We start from the raw sequence: 18,886 nt of genomic DNA, 5'->3' as shown, positions 1-18,886 counted from the left end.
CAGGAGTAGGCAGGGGAGTAACCAGTTAAAGGGGCGTGGTTATTTGTAAATGGGGGTTGGATAATAGGAGTATATTAAGCAGCCATTTTATGAGTAAGGGACATTTTAACTAAACTGACACTTACCTGGTAATTGTTTTTGGCAGGTCTGTGTTGGTTTTTTCTTTTGTCTTTCAGATCATGGCATCAATGGAAGAAATCCTGGAGGGAGTGAGAGCTGCTGTGCGGGATAGAGGACTGGCCTGGCTTCATGAGCAACTGGGGGCTCAGGGTCCCCCCCCTACAACCCCTGCGGCGGCTGCACGGCGTTCCATGAGGAGGGCGAGACCGCCCCAGCGGCTGAGCCCAGGCATGGAGCCCGAAGTCGGCAGACGGAGGAGCCCGTCAGCGGAGTCTGTTGGGGCCCTGGATGAGGTAGCGGGCCCCAGCGGAGTGGAGGTACCGCGGCCGGCACCGTCTGTTCGTCGCGGTGCTGGCCGGGCGCGGGCAACAGCTAGGCCGAGGCCTACCACGCGGTGTGCGCCCCGCCGGGAGGCGGCAGGCGGGACGGTTGCGGCTGGAGCCAGGACACGGAGCGGTTCGGATGGAGGAAGCAGCGAGCAGATGCGGCCCGGTGAGTCAGGGAATGGCGCTGGGGCCGGGCAGCGGGCGGGGGGCAGAGCGGAGGCCGCTAGAGATCAGGCGGTCCCCCTGATGGCAGGGGGAACCCCTGTGCAAGGGGACACTACGGGGGCGGCCTCTGGTGGGGCCGGGTGCAGCACAAGGGACACAGACGGCGGGTCCGCCCAGCCAGGTACCTTGGGGCCGGCAGGGCCCGCGGCTTTAGCGGACCGGAGGCGCCAGGACAGACAAGTGGAATCCCCAGTTCGCAAGGCGGCCCAAAAGGGGCCGGGTTCAGCGGGTCGGAATAGCTCCCAGGACTCAGCCCAGGGCATGGAGACAGGACGGGCTGGGAGAGAGCGGGAGGGCCACAGGGGCGGCTCCCGGGGACAGCGGGGTTTTTCGCACAGCCCTAGGCCGCATCGCAGCAGGGAGCAGCGCGGCGTCAGTGCCAGGCATGACAGGAGGCAGGCTGACGGGTGGAGGGGCAGAGAGAGGAACAGGTCAACAAGCAGGCTTAGCAGGAGGAGATCGGTTTCAGGGGAACGGAGGAGGAGGCAGCGGCGCAGTGCGTCTGGGTCATCAGGCTGGAGCTCGCCAGGTCAGCGGCGCAGCGCTTACGGCCGGGAGGGCCAGGCAGGGAGGCGGGACATGGTGCGGAACTACAGGCAGGAGCATAAGGAGGTTGGGCGGGTATGTGATCATGTGGACACACTACCCAGGTGTCGTTCTCCTTGCAGGTCTCGCAGCACTACACCCGCAGGGCCAGGCTGACAGGAGTCTGCGCCAATTGGATGCTCCAGAGCCAAGCATGGCGGACGGAAGGGAAACGAACCCACGGCCTTCTGCGGCTTCGGGATCAGGCGGTGAGTCAACTGTTGCACCACATGCAGGAACACTATTGACTTGTTTAAAATCTTTCTTAGACTCATGGGCGGGTGGGGAAATGGCTTCACCTCAGTTTGGGAGAGTGTGGACGTGTGAGAAGGGCCAAGGGTCACCGGGTAGGGCCGTGGGTCCAGCACAGGATAGCGAGGTGGGGTTATCTGCGTCTGAAACTAGTAAGGAGTCAGGGGAGAAGGTTGGTATTGGGGGCGAAATTACCGACGCTGCGCGGCAAAACGTGCACGTGTCTTTCTCGGGCCCATTAGGTTGTCATCTGAAAATGGACATAAAGGAGAAAATTTGGAAGGGTGAGTTTGTGGAGGTTTTTTCCTTACTCCCGTTGGAGGAGTTCTTAGACATGAAGGAGGAGGACAAGAAGGACGCGAAGAAGGAAGAGGAGAAGAAAAAGCGTAGGTATCGGAAGATTCCCAAAACATTTGGGAACTGGCTGAGGGCTTTTTGTATCCTGGCCAGCGTGATAGGGGAAAAGTCGCCGGATAAATGCTCCCAACTGTTTTGCTACCTAGACGGGATTGGGGAAGCGTACCGGACTTATGGCGGGGTCGCCTGGTGGCGGTACGACGAACAATTTCGCCAGAGGTTAGCGGCGAATCCCAGCATGCGGTGGGATCAAATGGACCTTCCCCTCTGGATGCGGCTCATGATGGCGCAGAAGGCTGCGCCCTTTCAAGGGACGGCCGGTGCGGCCCCTGGGGGACCTGCATCGGCCGGGCAAAAGAAAGGCTTCTGTTGGCTCTTTAACGAGGGCCAATGCAAGTGGGGAACGTCGTGCCGGTTTAAGCACGAGTGCTCCGGTTGTGGGGGGGCCCATGGAGCCAGTCGGTGTTTTAAGCGAGGTAAGTCTGCACCAGGAGTGGGAGCCAATGGAGCGTCGGCCCCCTCCGCTGCCGCGGGGGGCAACCCCGGTGAAAATAGGCGAGATGCTGCCGTGGCTAAAACAATACGGTAACCATCAGGACGCCGAATTCTTATGGCGAGGCTTTACGGAGGGTTTTTCAATACCGTTTCAGAGTAGGGATGTGGGGAGGTTATGCAGTAACCTCAAGTCGGTGGGGGAGCACCCGGGAGTAGTGCGGGACAAGTTGCTGAAGGAGGTGCAACTGGGTAGGATGGCAGGGCCGTTCGAGGCTCCGCCGTTGCCTGACTTGAGGGTGTCCCCGCTAGGGGTAGTCCCCAAGAAGGAGGCGGGTAAGTTTCGGTTGATTCATCATTTATCATTCCCGAAAGGGGCGTCAGTAAATGATGACATCGATGAGGCCCTGTGCTCCGTATCGTATGCATCATTCGACCATGCTGTCGAGTTGGTTCGGAGAGCAGGGCGAGGGGCCTTAATGGCGAAGGTGGATGTGGAGGCAGCATTCCGGCTCCTTCCTATCCACCCAGACTGCCACCATTTGTTGGGGTGCCTTTTTGAGGGTAAGTTTTTCGTGGACCTGTGCCTACCCATGGGTTGCTCCATCTCATGTGCGTATTTCGAAAAGTTTAGCACGTTCTTGGAGTGGGTAGTGCGTAAGGAAACGGGCGGGGGTACGGTGGTCCATTACTTGGATGACTTTCTGTGTGTGGGCCCGGCTGGGTCCGACAGATGTGCCCTAATACTGCGGGTTTTTCAGAGGATAGCGCAACAGTTTGGGATTCCTCTGGCTGTGGACAAGACAGTGGGCCCGACCGAGTGCCTGAGTTTTCTTGGGCTGGAAATCGACTCGGTCGTGGGGGAATGTAGGCTGCCGGAGGAGAAGTTGAGGGTGCTCCGCCAGCAGGTGAACGCGATAAAGGGCGCTAGGAAAGTTACACTTCGGGGACTGCAGTCCTTGCTCGGCAGCCTTAACTTCGCCTGTAAGGTGATCCCTATGGGTAGGGTTTTTTGTAGATTGCTGGCTAGGGCTACCTGTGGTGTTCGACTACCAAGTCATTACATCAGGGTGTCTGTAGGCATGAGAGAGGACTTGGACATATGGGACCGCTTCCTCACTAAATTTAACGGGCGGGTGTTTTTCAGGGATGCGATGAAGGCATCTGGTGACGCCGGGCTGTTTACGGACGCCTCGGGGAGCGTTGGCTTTGGGGCTTACCTTGGGGGCAAGTGGTGTGCCGAGGTTTGGCCTAAGGCTTGGTCCGAGAGCCCCTTGATTCGGAACCTCGCCTTTTTGGAGCTTTTTCCAGTTGTGGTAGCGGTATCGCTATGGGGCGAGGAGCTCAAGGACAAGAAAGTTATCTTCCACTCTGATAATATGGCAGTGGTACAGGTAATTAATAGTCTATCGGCTTCGTCCCTTCCAGTGGTAAGGTTGTTGCGGCAGCTAGTGCTCTTGTGTATGTCTTGGAACATTGTCTTCAGGGCACGGCACGTGCCGGGTCTGCTGAATGTGGTCGCTGACGCTCTGTCTCGTTCGCAGTGGGAGCGGTTCCGGGAAGCAGCACCGGACGCGCAAGCGACAGGGCAGGCGTGCCCGGAGGAGATGTGGCGGCTCGGGACGTTGTGCTTGGGCGATATATAAGGAGCTCGCTGGCACCGGGGACTTGGGCCGCTTATACTAAGGTTTGGAGTGAATGGGAGGAAATGATGTCCCAGGCGGGAGCAGGCGATTCCGCAGCCGATAGGTTGGATACGCTGTTGTGGCTTCTTTGCAGGTTGGTGGCAGGTGGGTCGTCCCCTTCTAGGGTGGAGCGCTACATGTCTGCGTTAGCTTTCCTGTTCAAGTTTAACGGGTGGGAAGACTTGACAAAACATTTTTTGGTGAAGCAAACTTTGAAGGGTTTCAAGAAGGGCAGGAGGTCCGTGGATACGAGGAGGCCGGTGTCCTTTGCCACCCTTCAAGGGTTGGTAGGGTTGTTGAGCGAAGTGTGCAGTTCGGCATTTGAGGTAAATTTGTTCTCTGTGGCTTTCATATGGGCTTTCTTTGGGGCCTTTCGAATTGGCGAATTGGTGAGCGCCAATAGGTCGGGGGCATCGGGCCTCCGGTATGAGGATGTGGTTATCGAACAGGACAGGGTCGTGATTTGGCTCCGGCGCTCGAAGACGGACGTCTTCGGAAAGGGTAAGAAAATTGTCCTGTCCTCGCTACCAGGGTCCCCGGTGTGCCCGGTAGTGTGTGGGGACGTGTTTTTGCAGATTCGCCCGAAGGTTGGTGGTTGCTTCCTGATTCACGAGGATGGGAAAGCGCTGTCGCGCTTTCAGTTCTTACGAGTCTTCCGCATGGGGTTGACGAGATTGGGCTTGCAGCCCGGACAATTTGGTACGCACTCCTTCCGTATCGGGGCTGCGACTGAGGCGGCGCGTCTCGGGCTAGGGGAGGAGCGGATAAAGCAGATTGGGAGATGGGAATCCATCAGGTTCCGTGCATATGTAAGGCCGGAAAAGTTGGTGTGAATGGAATGTTGTGGATGTGGGTAAAGGGTGCTCTGCCGGTTAACTGAATTTGTTTCCTTTCAGGCTTGGTCGCTTGGCTGGTGGGTCACTCGTTTGTCTACTGGGCGGAGAAGAGGGCCGCAGTTCGGAGACAAGGCACACAACTGGGTTTTCTTCTGGACACAGTGGACCTTCGGTGGTTTGGTTTTCGGGGTTTCAGCTGGCAGAGCATAAGTGGGGAGATTTTTGGGATGTTGTCAAGGGGGTTTGCCCCGGATATACTTTTGATTCACGGTGGGGGCAATGACTTAGGTTTGGTCCCCCAGAAGGTGTTGGTCAGGAGAATGAAGAGGGACCTGGATAGGGTGAGGGCACTGGTCCCTGGAGTTACAATAGTGTGGTCTGAGATGGTGCCGCGGTTGAACTGGAGGCATGCCAGGGACCCGGCGGCTGTGGCACGTTGCCGAGGTAAAGTAAACAAGGCCATGTCTGTCTTTATTAGGAGGATAGGGGGGGTCCCAGTGAGGCACTTTGAATTGGAGGGCGGGTTGCCCGGTTATTTTAGGCGGGATGGTGTGCACCTGTCTGAGGTGGGGTGTGATCTATTAAATTTAGGTTTCCAGGAAGGTATTTCCAAAGCCCTATTTATGTGTGGTGGGGGTCGCTCGAGACATTAAGGGTTCAAGTCTCTTGCTATGGCGGGATAGGGCTTGGGTAATTGGAAGGTAGGAGGAGTATAAATTGGTTAGGCTGGATTAGACTGGAGTGTGAAATGGTTTGTGGGTTCGAGCTCATCGGTGGCTCCGAACCAGGTGGTGTAGGGGGGTCTCGGTACACCCCTACAGTTAAAAAAGTTATGGATATGGGGCCTCTTTGGTAGGCTATGTGTTATTTGTTATTTATATTGTTATTTATTGTTATTGGGCGGGGTCATTGCCGGGGGTAATTTATGTACGGTGGGGGGTGGAGGTAAATTTACATTATGTGGCAATGACCCCAATTTGTTACCTTGTTTATAATAATAAATAAAGCTGTGGACTTTTATATTCCAACAGAAATACGGTGTCTGTAAGTTATTGGGGGGTTGGGGTAAACAGCGCACCTGCCGAATAATCGACTGTGCGCATGTCATGGTTTTGGCGTATAGATCATGCCCATGCAGTCTCACTGTCTTTATGTGGGTTTGGTCACACCTCCCCTGCTTTTGACTCACACAGCATCTATGAAAAAATAAATGGTTTAATTTTCAATTAGATCTTACAGTGCTTGGTAATGAAGCGATTATTGGTCTATTTTAGGTCTATTGTTTAACACTTACCGTACTTTATTGAATATATTCCACTCATTAAATTTTTTTTTCATTTCTCAGGGTTTGATGTTTGGTTATGCAACAGACGAGACAGAGGAGTGCATGCCTTTAACTATTGTGCTTGCTCACAAACTTAATGCAAAGTTAGCAGAGTTAAGGCGCAATGGGGAACTGCCATGGCTCCGACCAGACTCCAAAACTCAGGTAATCAATACAAAGAGGCATTTTCAATTTAAAAAAACTATTTAACTACAGTTTGATTTACCTCTCCCTTTATCAACACTACCCCTGGAACCTAGTCAGAGATTGATTTCCTAAACTGCTTCTACCTATTAAATAGATTCTTACCTAATCTTTCAAAGATATTGTTAATGCTCTCTCTATCTATATCTATATACATTAAAGAGTCACTCCAAGCACCATAACAACGTTGTGCCACTTGAAACGTTTTGGTGTGTACTTTGCACACTATCTCTCTTCTCAGTCTGACTAATGGCTTTCAGTTGCAGGATAAGGAGATTTTTCATTTTAGTCTTTGCTATGCGTACAGCATGCTCATATTGCATGCACAATCCAGGCAGCCATCTCCCTTCTGTCTTAAAGATAGTTGAACCATGGCGACTCATTTTAAGATTATGTTCTGGTAAAAGAATAGTTAATTGGAAGATTATATACAAACATTGATTTGTACTTGTACTCTCCATGGACTAAGCAAAATGCATTATAGTATTAACCCCATAAGACCACAGAGCGTTCTATGCGTCCCTATTTTGATGGCTCTAAACGCAGCATGGCGGCATAGAACGCCCTGCGATCTTATGTACTTACCCGGTCGCCGGCGATCCCACGCTGGCGATCGCGGTATGGGGACTCACCTGGGAAGCCCAGGGAGTCCCCCTCCGTCCATGTCAGTGCCAGCAGGGGGACTGCCTGTAATGACAGGTACTCCCCCTGCTGCCTGAAAATAAAATAATAAATGTTTAATCAGTGTAAAAATAAATAATATATACTTAGATCATATATATATTTATTATTTATATTATGTAAATATATATACACACATATAGATTTACTAGCCTTAACAGAAACCTGGCTCTCCCCCTCTGACACTGCCACCCCTGCATCTTTGCCCTTCGTTGGTCTCCAACTTACCCACAACCCAAGAAACTCTGAATGTAAAGGTGGTGGTGTTGGGTTTCTCCTCTCCTCTCACTGCTCCTTTAAACCTCTTCCCACCCCCCCTTCCCTCTCTTTCCCATCATTTGAAATACATTCAATTCACCTTTTCAAACCCTTCTCTGCTAACATTGCTGTTATTTACCGTCCCCCTGGTTCCCCTCTTCTCTTCCTTGACCACTTTGCTGCCTGGCTACCCTATTTCCTCTCTTCTAACATTCCATCCCTAATTCTCAGGGACTTCAATATTCCTATAAACCCACCTTTGACCTCTGCAGCCACTAAACTACTTTCAATTACTTCCTCCCTCGGGCTATCACAGTGGGCAAATTCTCCCACCCATGTAGCTGGCAATACCCTAGACCTAATATTCACTTATGCATGTACAGTATCTAATATCTGCAATACTCCATATCCATTCTCTGATCACCACCTCTTATCATTTGCTCTCGCGTACCCCCTCTCCCAACAACCTCAGCCTAACCCCCCTTAACTCAGGAGGGACCTTAATTCTCTTGATCTCCAACAGTTGTCAGCTGACACTGATTCACGACTGCTGTCCATCCCTTCCCTCTCCTGTCCTTCACTGGCCATCTCCACATATAATTCTACTCTTACATCTGCCTTGAACAGTGCAGCACCAACCCAAACAAGTACCTCGAGGAGGACCCGCCTCCAACCATGGCATACTAAATCAACGCGCTACCTGCAAAGATGCTCTCGTTGTGCTGAACGCTCCTGGAGGAAGTCTCGCACCCAGTCAGACTTTCTCCATTATAGATTCATATTGTGTTCATACAGTGCAGCCATTGCCCTTGCCAAACAGTCCTTTTTTTCCTCTCTCATTAGTTCATGTTCCCGCAATCCCAGGCGTCTCTTTGACACCTTTAATTCTCTTCTTCGCCCTGCTGTGGCCACCCCCCAAACTAACCTTACTGCTGATAACTTTGCATGTTACTTCACTGACAAGATTGAACAACTAAGGAAAGAATTATCCCCTCCTTGCCTTTCTGTTTCTCAAGCACACATAGATCATTTTTTTTCTTACCCTTCAGACATTCTCCCCAGCTACTGACCAAGAGGTGGCTGCTCTTCTTTGCTCCTCTCGCCCCACCACTTGCCCACTCGATCCTGTCCCATCTCACCTTATCAGATCTCTCTCCACTTGTCTCGTGCCTTCTTTAACACACATCTTCAACTGCTCGCTCTCTTCTGGCATCGTCCCTGCTGACCTTAAACATGCCACTGTAATACCTATACTAAAAAAAACATCTCTCGACCCATCCACCCCCTCTAACTACCGTCCCATACCCCTGCTCCCTTTTTCCTCAAAGCTTCTGGAAGGACTTGTCTTTACCCGTGTGTCTCATTTCCTCAATTCCAACTCTCTCCTTGACCCCCTTCAATCTGGCTTGAGGGTGCTCCGCCAGCAGGTGAACGCGATAAAGGGCGCTAGGAAAGTTACACTTCGGGGACTGCAGTCCTTGCTCGGCAGCCTTAACTTCGCCTGTAAGGTGATCCCTATGGGTAGGGTTTTTTGTAGATTGCTGGCTAGGGCTACCTGTGGTGTTCGACTACCAAGTCATTACATCAGGGTGTCTGTAGGCATGAGAGAGGACTTGGACATATGGGACCGCTTCCTCACTAAATTTAACGGGCGGGTGTTTTTCAGGGATGCGATGAAGGCATCTGGTGACGCCGGGCTGTTTACGGACGCCTCGGGGAGCGTTGGCTTTGGGGCTTACCTTGGGGGCAAGTGGTGTGCCGAGGTTTGGCCTAAGGCTTGGTCCGAGAGCCCCTTGATTCGGAACCTCGCCTTTTTGGAGCTTTTTCCAGTTGTGGTAGCGGTATCGCTATGGGGCGAGGAGCTCAAGGACAAGAAAGTTATCTTCCACTCTGATAATATGGCAGTGGTACAGGTAATTAATAGTCTATCGGCTTCGTCCCTTCCAGTGGTAAGGTTGTTGCGGCAGCTAGTGCTCTTGTGTATGTCTTGGAACATTGTCTTCAGGGCACGGCACGTGCCGGGTCTGCTGAATGTGGTCGCTGACGCTTTGTCTCGTTCGCAGTGGGAGCGGTTCCGGGAAGCAGCACCGGACGCGCAAGCGACAGGGCAGGCGTGCCCGGAGGAGATGTGGCGGCTCGGGACGTTGTGCTTGGGCGATATATAAGGAGCTCGCTGGCACCGGGGACTTGGGCCGCTTATACTAAGGTTTGGAGTGAATGGGAGGAAATGATGTCCCAGGCGGGAGCAGGCGATTCCGCAGCCGGTAGGTTGGATACGCTGTTGTGGCTTCTTTGCAGGTTGGTGGCAGGTGGGTCGTCCCCTTCTAGGGTGGAGCGCTACATGTCTGCGTTAGCTTTCCTGTTCAAGTTTAACGGGTGGGAAGACTTGACAAAACATTTTTTGGTGAAGCAAACTTTGAAGGGTTTCAAGAAGGGCAGGAGGTCCGTGGATACGAGGAGGCCGGTGTCCTTTGCCACCCTTCAAGGGTTGGTAGGGTTGTTGAGCGAAGTGTGCAGTTCGGCATTTGAGGTAAATTTGTTCTCTGTGGCTTTCATATGGGCTTTCTTTGGGGCCTTTCGAATTGGCGAATTGGTGAGCGCCAATAGGTCGGGGGCATCGGGCCTCCGGTATGAGGATGTGGTTATCGAACAGGACAGGGTCGTGATTTGGCTCCGGCGCTCGAAGACGGACGTCTTCGGAAAGGGTAAGAAAATTGTCCTGTCCTCGCTACCAGGGTCCCCGGTGTGCCCGGTAGTGTGTGGGGACGTGTTTTTGCAGATTCGCCCGAAGGTTGGTGGTTGCTTCCTGATTCACGAGGATGGGAAAGCGCTGTCGCGCTTTCAGTTCTTACGAGTCTTCCGCATGGGGTTGATGAGATTGGGCTTGCAGCCCGGACAATTTGGTACGCACTCCTTCCGTATCGGGGCTGCGACTGAGGCGGCGCGTCTCGGGCTAGGGGAGGAGCGGATAAAGCAGATTGGGAGATGGGAATCCATCAGGTTCCGTGCATATGTAAGGCCGGAAAAGTTGGTGTGAATGGAATGTTGTGGATGTGGGTAAAGGGTGCTCTGCCGGTTAACTGAATTTGTTTCCTTTCAGGCTTGGTCGCTTGGCTGGTGGGTCACTCGTTTGTCTACTGGGCGGAGAAGAGGGCCGCAGTTCGGAGACAAGGCACACAACTGGGTTTTCTTCTGGACACAGTGGACCTTCGGTGGTTTGGTTTTCGGGGTTTCAGCTGGCAGAGCATAAGTGGGGAGATTTTTGGGATGTTGTCAAGGGGGTTTGCCCCGGATATACTTTTGATTCACGGTGGGGGCAATGACTTAGGTTTGGTCCCCCAGAAGGTGTTGGTCAGGAGAATGAAGAGGGACCTGGATAGGGTGAGGGCACTGGTCCCTGGAGTTACAATAGTGTGGTCTGAGATGGTGCCGCGGTTGAACTGGAGGCATGCCAGGGACCCGGCGGCTGTGGCACGTTGCCGAGGTAAAGTAAACAAGGCCATGTCTGTCTTTATTAGGAGGATAGGGGGGGTCCCAGTGAGGCACTTTGAATTGGAGGGCGGGTTGCCCGGTTATTTTAGGCGGGATGGTGTGCACCTGTCTGAGGTGGGGTGTGATCTATTAAATTTAGGTTTCCAGGAAGGTATTTCCAAAGCCCTATTTATGTGTGGTGGGGGTCGCTCGAGACATTAAGGGTTCAAGTCTCTTGCTATGGCGGGATAGGGCTTGGGTAATTGGAAGGTAGGAGGAGTATAAATTGGTTAGGCTGGATTAGACTGGAGTGTGAAATGGTTTGTGGGTTCGAGCTCATCGGTGGCTCCGAACCAGGTGGTGTAGGGGGGTCTCGGTACACCCCTACAGTTAAAAAAGTTATGGATATGGGGCCTCTTTGGTAGGCTATGTGTTATTTGTTATTTATATTGTTATTTATTGTTATTGGGCGGGGTCATTGCCGGGGGTAATTTATGTACGGTGGGGGGTGGAGGTAAATTTACATTATGTGGCAATGACCCCAATTTGTTACCTTGTTTATAATAATAAATAAAGCTGTGGACTTTTATATTCCAACAGAAATACGGTGTCTGTAAGTTATTGGGGGGTTGGGGTAAACAGCGCACCTGCCGAATAATCGACTGTGCGCATGTCATGGTTTTGGCGTATAGATCATGCCCATGCAGTCTCACTGTCTTTATGTGGGTTTGGTCACACCTCCCCTGCTTTTGACTCACACAGCATCTATGAAAAAATAAATGGTTTAATTTTCAATTAGATCTTACAGTGCTTGGTAATGAAGCGATTATTGGTCTATTTTAGGTTATTGTTTAACACTTACCGTACTTTATTGAATATATTCCACTCATTAAATTTTTTTTTCATTTCTCAGGGTTTGATGTTTGGTTATGCAACAGACAAGACAGAGGAGTGCATGCCTTTAACTATTGTGCTTGCTCACAAACTTAATGCAAAGTTAGCAGAGTTAAGGCGCAATGGGGAACTGCCATGGCTCCGACCAGACTCCAAAACTCAGGTAATCAATACAAAGAGGCATTTTCAATTTAAAAAAACTATTTAACTACAGTTTGATTTACCTCTCCCTTTATCAACACTACCCCTGGAACCTAGTCAGAGATTGATTTCCTAAACTGCTTCTACCTATTAAATAGATTCTTACCTAATCTTTCAAAGATATTGTTAATGCTCTCTCTATCTATATCTATATACATTAAAGAGTCACTCCAAGCACCATAACAACGTTGTGCCACTTGAAACGTTTTGGTGTGTACTTTGCACACTATCTCTCTTCTCAGTCTGACTAATGGCTTTCAGTTGCAGGATAAGGAGATTTTTCATTTTAGTCTTTGCTATGCGTACAGCATGCTCATATTGCATGCACAATCCAGGCAGCCATCTCCCTTCTGTCTTAAAGATAGTTGAACCATGGCGACTCATTTTAAGATTATGTTCTGGTAAAAGAATAGTTAATTGGAAGATTATATACAAACATTGATTTGTACTTGTACTCTCCATGGACTAAGCAAAATGCATTATAGTATTAACCCCATAAGACCACAGAGCGTTCTATGCGTCCCTATTTTGATGGCTCTAAACGCAGCATGGCGGCATAGAACGCCCTGCGATCTTATGTACTTACCCGGTCGCCGGCGATCCCACGCTGGCGATCGCGGTATGGGGACTCACCTGGGAAGCCCAGGGAGTCCCCCTCCGTCCATGTCAGTGCCAGCAGGGGGACTGCCTGTAATGACAGGTACTCCCCCTGCTGCCTGAAAATAAAATAATAAATGTTTAATCAGTGTAAAAATAAATAATATATACTTAGATCATATATATATTTATTATTTATATTATGTAAATATATATACACACATATAGATTTACTAGCCTTAACAGAAACCTGGCTCTCCCCCTCTGACACTGCCACCCCTGCATCTTTGCCCTTCGTTGGTCTCCAACTTACCCACAACCCAAGAAACTCTGAATGTAAAGGTGGTGGTGTTGGGTTTCTCCTCTCCTCTCACTGCTCCTTTAAACCTCTTCCCACCCCCCCTTCCCTCTCTTTCCCATCATTTGAAATACATTCAATTCACCTTTTCAAACCCTTCTCTGCTAACATTGCTGTTATTTACCGTCCCCCTGGTTCCCCTCTTCTCTTCCTTGACCACTTTGCTGCCTGGCTACCCTATTTCCTCTCTTCTAACATTCCATCCCTAATTCTCAGGGACTTCAATATTCCTATAAACCCACCTTTGACCTCTGCAGCCACTAAACTACTTTCAATTACTTCCTCCCTCGGGCTATCACAGTGGGCAAATTCTCCCACCCATGTAGCTGGCAATACCCTAGACCTAATATTCACTTATGCATGTACAGTATCTAATATCTGCAATACTCCATATCCATTCTCTGATCACCACCTCTTATCATTTGCTCTCGCGTACCCCCTCTCCCAACAACCTCAGCCTAACCCCCCTTAACTCAGGAGGGACCTTAATTCTCTTGATCTCCAACAGTTGTCAGCTGACACTGATTCACGACTGCTGTCCATCCCTTCCCTCTCCTGTCCTTCACTGGCCATCTCCACATATAATTCTACTCTTACATCTGCCTTGAACAGTGCAGCACCAACCCAAACAAGTACCTCGAGGAGGACCCGCCTCCAACCATGGCATACTAAATCAACGCGCTACCTGCAAAGATGCTCTCGTTGTGCTGAACGCTCCTGGAGGAAGTCTCGCACCCAGTCAGACTTTCTCCATTATAGATTCATATTGTGTTCATACAGTGCAGCCATTGCCCTTGCCAAACAGTCCTTTTTTTCCTCTCTCATTAGTTCATGTTCCCGCAATCCCAGGCGTCTCTTTGACACCTTTAATTCTCTTCTTCGCCCTGCTGTGGCCACCCCCCAAACTAACCTTACTGCTGATAACTTTGCATGTTACTTCACTGACAAGATTGAACAACTAAGGAAAGAATTATCCCCTCCTTGCCTTTCTGTTTCTCAAGCACACATAGATCATTTTTTTTCTTACCCTTCAGACATTCTCCCCAGCTACTGACCAAGAGGTGGCTGCTCTTCTTTGCTCCTCTCGCCCCACCACTTGCCCACTCGATCCTGTCCCATCTCACCTTATCAGATCTCTCTCCACTTGTCTCGTGCCTTCTTTAACACACATCTTCAACTGCTCGCTCTCTTCTGGCATCGTCCCTGCTGACCTTAAACATGCCACTGTAATACCTATACTAAAAAAAACATCTCTCGACCCATCCACCCCCTCTAACTACCGTCCCATACCCCTGCTCCCTTTTTCCTCAAAGCTTCTGGAAGGACTTGTCTTTACCCGTGTGTCTCATTTCCTCAATTCCAACTCTCTCCTTGACCCCCTTCAATCTGGCTTGAGGGTGCTCCGCCAGCAGGTGAACGCGATAAAGGGCGCTAGGAAAGTTACACTTCGGGGACTGCAGTCCTTGCTCGGCAGCCTTAACTTCGCCTGTAAGGTGATCCCTATGGGTAGGGTTTTTTGTAGATTGCTGGCTAGGGCTACCTGTGGTGTTCGACTACCAAGTCATTACATCAGGGTGTCTGTAGGCATGAGAGAGGACTTGGACATATGGGACCGCTTCCTCACTAAATTTAACGGGCGGGTGTTTTTCAGGGATGCGATTAAGGCATCTGGTGACGCCAGGCTGTTTACGGACGCCTCGGGGAGCGTTGGCTTTGGGGCTTACCTTGGGGGCAAGTGGTGTGCCGAGGTTTGGCCTAAGGCTTGGTCCGAGAGCCCCTTGATTCGGAACCTCGCCTTTTTGGAGCTTTTTCCAGTTGTGGTAGCGGTATCGCTATGGGGCGAGGAGCTCAAGGACAAGAAAGTTATCTTCCACTCTGATAATATGGCAGTGGTACAGGTAATTAATAGTCTATCGGCTTCGTCCCTTCCAGTGGTAAGGTTGTTGCGGCAGCTAGTGCTCTTGTGTATGTCTTGGAACATTGTCTTCAGGGCACGGCACGTGCCGGGTCTGCTGAATGTGGTCGCTGACGCTTTGTCTCGTTCGCAGTGGGAGCGGTTCCGGGAAGCAGCACCGGACGCGCAAGCGACAGGGCAGGCGTGCCCGGAGGAGATGTGGCGGCTCGGGACGTTGTGCTTGGGCGATATATAAGGAGCTCGCTGGCACCGGGGACTTGGGCCGCTTATACTAAGGTTTGGAGTGAATGGGAGGAAATGATGTCCCAGGCGGGAGCAGGCGATTCCGCAGCCGGTAGGTTGGATACGCTGTTGTGGCTTCTTTGCAGGTTGGTGGCAGGTGGGTCGTCCCCTTCTAGGGTGGAGCGCTACATGTCTGCGTTAGCTTTCCTGTTCAAGTTTAACGGGTGGGAAGACTTGACAAAACATTTTTTGGTGAAGCAAACTTTGAAGGGTTTCAAGAAGGGCAGGAGGTCCGTGGATACGAGGAGGCCGGTGTCCTTTGCCACCCTTCAAGGGTTGGTAGGGTTGTTGAGCGAAGTGTGCAGTTCGGCATTTGAGGTAAATTTGTTCTCTGTGGCTTTCATATGGGCTTTCTTTGGGGCCTTTCGAATTGGCGAATTGGTGAGCGCCAATAGGTCGGGGGCATCGGGCCTCCGGTATGAGGATGTGGTTATCGAACAGGACAGGGTCGTGATTTGGCTCCGGCGCTCGAAGACGGACGTCTTCGGAAAGGGTAAGAAAATTGTCCTGTCCTCGCTACCAGGGTCCCCGGTGTGCCCGGTAGTGTGTGGGGACGTGTTTTTGCAGATTCGCCCGAAGGTTGGTGGTTGCTTCCTGATTCACGAGGATGGGAAAGCGCTGTCGCGCTTTCAGTTCTTACGAGTCTTCCGCATGGGGTTGATGAGATTGGGCTTGCAGCCCGGACAATTTGGTACGCACTCCTTCCGTATCGGGGCTGCGACTGAGGCGGCGCGTCTCGGGCTAGGGGAGGAGCGGATAAAGCAGATTGGGAGATGGGAATCCATCAGGTTCCGTGCATATGTAAGGCCGGAAAAGTTGGTGTGAATGGAATGTTGTGGATGTGGGTAAAGGGTGCTCTGCCGGTTAACTGAATTTGTTTCCTTTCAGGCTTGGTCGCTTGGCTGGTGGGTCACTCGTTTGTCTACTGGGCGGAGAAGAGGGCCGCAGTTCGGAGACAAGGCACACAACTGGGTTTTCTTCTGGACACAGTGGACCTTCGGTGGTTTGGTTTTCGGGGTTTCAGCTGGCAGAGCATAAGTGGGGAGATTTTTGGGATGTTGTCAAGGGGGTTTGCCCCGGATATACTTTTGATTCACGGTGGGGGCAATGACTTAGGTTTGGTCCCCCAGAAGGTGTTGGTCAGGAGAATGAAGAGGGACCTGGATAGGGTGAGGGCACTGGTCCCTGGAGTTACAATAGTGTGGTCTGAGATGGTGCCGCGGTTGAACTGGAGGCATGCCAGGGACCCGGCGGCTGTGGCACGTTGCCGAGGTAAAGTAAACAAGGCCATGTCTGTCTTTATTAGGAGGATAGGGGGGGTCCCAGTGAGGCACTTTGAATTGGAGGGCGGGTTGCCCGGTTATTTTAGGCGGGATGGTGTGCACCTGTCTGAGGTGGGGTGTGATCTATTAAATTTAGGTTTCCAGGAAGGTATTTCCAAAGCCCTATTTATGTGTGGTGGGGGTCGCTCGAGACATTAAGGGTTCAAGTCTCTTGCTATGGCGGGATAGGGCTTGGGTAATTGGAAGGTAGGAGGAGTATAAATTGGTTAGGCTGGATTAGACTGGAGTGTGAAATGGTTTGTGGGTTCGAGCTCATCGGTGGCTCCGAACCAGGTGGTGTAGGGGGGTCTCGGTACACCCCTACAGTTAAAAAAGTTATGGATATGGGGCCTCTTTGGTAGGCTATGTGTTATTTGTTATTTATATTGTTATTTATTGTTATTGGGCGGGGTCATTGCCGGGGGTAATTTATGTACGGTGGGGGGTGGAGGTAAATTTACATTATGTGGCAATGACCCCAATTTGTTACCTTGTTTATAATAATAAATAAAGCTGTGGACTTTTATATTCCAACAGAAATACGGTGTCTGTAAGTTATTGGGGGGTTGGGGTAAACAGCGCACCTGCCGAATAATCGACTGTGCGCATGTCATGAAGCCCATGGAACAGCGCAGTCAGGGGAGTGGGCCTTGACAGAGCCAGGAGTAGGCAGGGGAGTAACCAGTTAAAGGGGCGTGGTTATTTGTAAATGGGGGTTGGATAATAGGAGTATATTAAGCAGCCATTTTATGAGTAAGGGACATTTTAACTAAACTGACACTTACCTGGTAATTGTCCCTCCCACCCTCCCTGTTGTTTTGGAGTTCCCGTTTGGTCACAGCGGCGGGATAGGGCTTGGGTAATTGGAAGGTAGGAGGAGTATAAATTGGTTAGGCTGGATTAGACTGGAGTGTGAAATGGTTTGTGGGTTCGAGCTCATCGGTGGCTCCGAACCAGGTGGTGTAGGGGGGTCTCGGTACACCCCTACAGTTAAAAAAGTTATGGATATGGGGCCTCTTTGGTAGGCCATGTGTTATGTGTTATTTGTTATTTATATTGTTATTTATTGTTATTGGGCGGGGTCATTGCCGGGGGTAATTTATGTACGGTGGGGGGTGGAGGTAAATTTACATTATGTGGCAATGACCCCACTTTGTTACCTTGTTTATAATAATAAATAAAGCTGTGGACTTTTATATTCCAACAGAAATACGGTGTCTGTAAGTTATTGGGGGGTTGGGGTAAACAGCGCACCTGCCGAATAATCGACTGTGCGCATGTCATGGTTTTGGCGTATAGATCATGCCCATGCAGTCTCACTGTCTTTATGTGGGTTTGGTCACACCTCCCCTGCTTTTGACTCACACAGCATCTATGAAAAAATAAATGGTTTAATTTTCAATTAGATCTTACAGTGCTTGGTAATGAAGCGATTATTGGTCTATTTTAGGTCTATTGTTTAACACTTACCGTACTTTATTGAATATATTCCACTCATTAAATTTTTTTTTCATTTCTCAGGGTTTGATGTTTGGTTATGCAACAGACGAGACAGAGGAGTGCATGCCTTTAACTATTGTGCTTGCTCACAAACTTAATGCAAAGTTAGCAGAGTTAAGGCGCAATGGGGAACTGCCATGGCTCCGACCAGACTCCAAAACTCAGGTAATCAATACAAAGAGGCATTTTCAATTTAAAAAAACTATTTAACTACAGTTTGATTTACCTCTCCCTTTATCAACACTACCCCTGGAACCTAGTCAGAGATTGATTTCCTAAACTGCTTCTACCTATTAAATAGATTCTTACCTAATCTTTCAAAGATATTGTTAATGCTCTCTCTATCTATATCTATATACATTAAAGAGTCACTCCAAGCACCATAACAACGTTGTGCCACTTGAAACGTTTTGGTGTGTACTTTGCACACTATCTCTCTTCTCAGTCTGACTAATGGCTTTCAGTTGCAGGATAAGGAGATTTTTCATTTTAGTCTTTGCTATGCGTACAGCATGCTCATATTGCATGCACAATCCAGGCAGCCATCTCCCTTCTGTCTTAAAGATAGTTGAACCATGGCGACTCATTTTAAGATTATGTTCTGGTAAAAGAATAGTTAATTGGAAGATTATATACAAACATTGATTTGTACTTGTACTCTCCATGGACTAAGCAAAATGCATTATAGTATTAACCCCATAAGACCACAGAGCGTTCTATGCGTCCCTATTTTGATGGCTCTAAACGCAGCATGGCGGCATAGAACGCCCTGCGATCTTATGTACTTACCCGGTCGCCGGCGATCCCACGCTGGCGATCGCGGTATGGGGACTCACCTGGGAAGCCCAGGGAGTCCCCCTCCGTCCATGTCAGTGCCAGCAGGGGGACTGCCTGTAATGACAGGTACTCCCCCTGCTGCCTGAAAATAAAATAATAAATGTTTAATCAGTGTAAAAATAAATAATATATACTTAGATCATATATATATTTATTATTTATAT

General features: G+C 50.2%; 1 protein-coding gene across 1 annotated transcript in view; it reads left to right on the top strand.

Annotated features, from left to right (window-relative positions):
* The first annotated feature begins 17,908 nt into the window (after positions 1-17,908).
* The window catches only part of LOC134575706 (S-adenosylmethionine synthase-like), a 45,673-nt gene continuing 44,695 nt past the window's right edge, over positions 17,909-18,886 (top strand). Inside the window, exon 1 of the mRNA XM_063435078.1 lies at positions 17,909-18,050. The gene's annotated coding sequence lies outside the window, so the exon portion shown is untranslated. The remainder of the gene's footprint in view (positions 18,051-18,886) is intronic.

The sequence above is a fragment of the Pelobates fuscus genome, chromosome 10 (genome assembly GCF_036172605.1).
Source record: "Pelobates fuscus isolate aPelFus1 chromosome 10, aPelFus1.pri, whole genome shotgun sequence".
NCBI lineage: Eukaryota > Metazoa > Chordata > Amphibia > Anura > Pelobatidae > Pelobates > Pelobates fuscus.
Note: the sequence above shows the minus strand (reverse complement) of the source record. Positions and strands in the feature narration are given on the sequence as shown.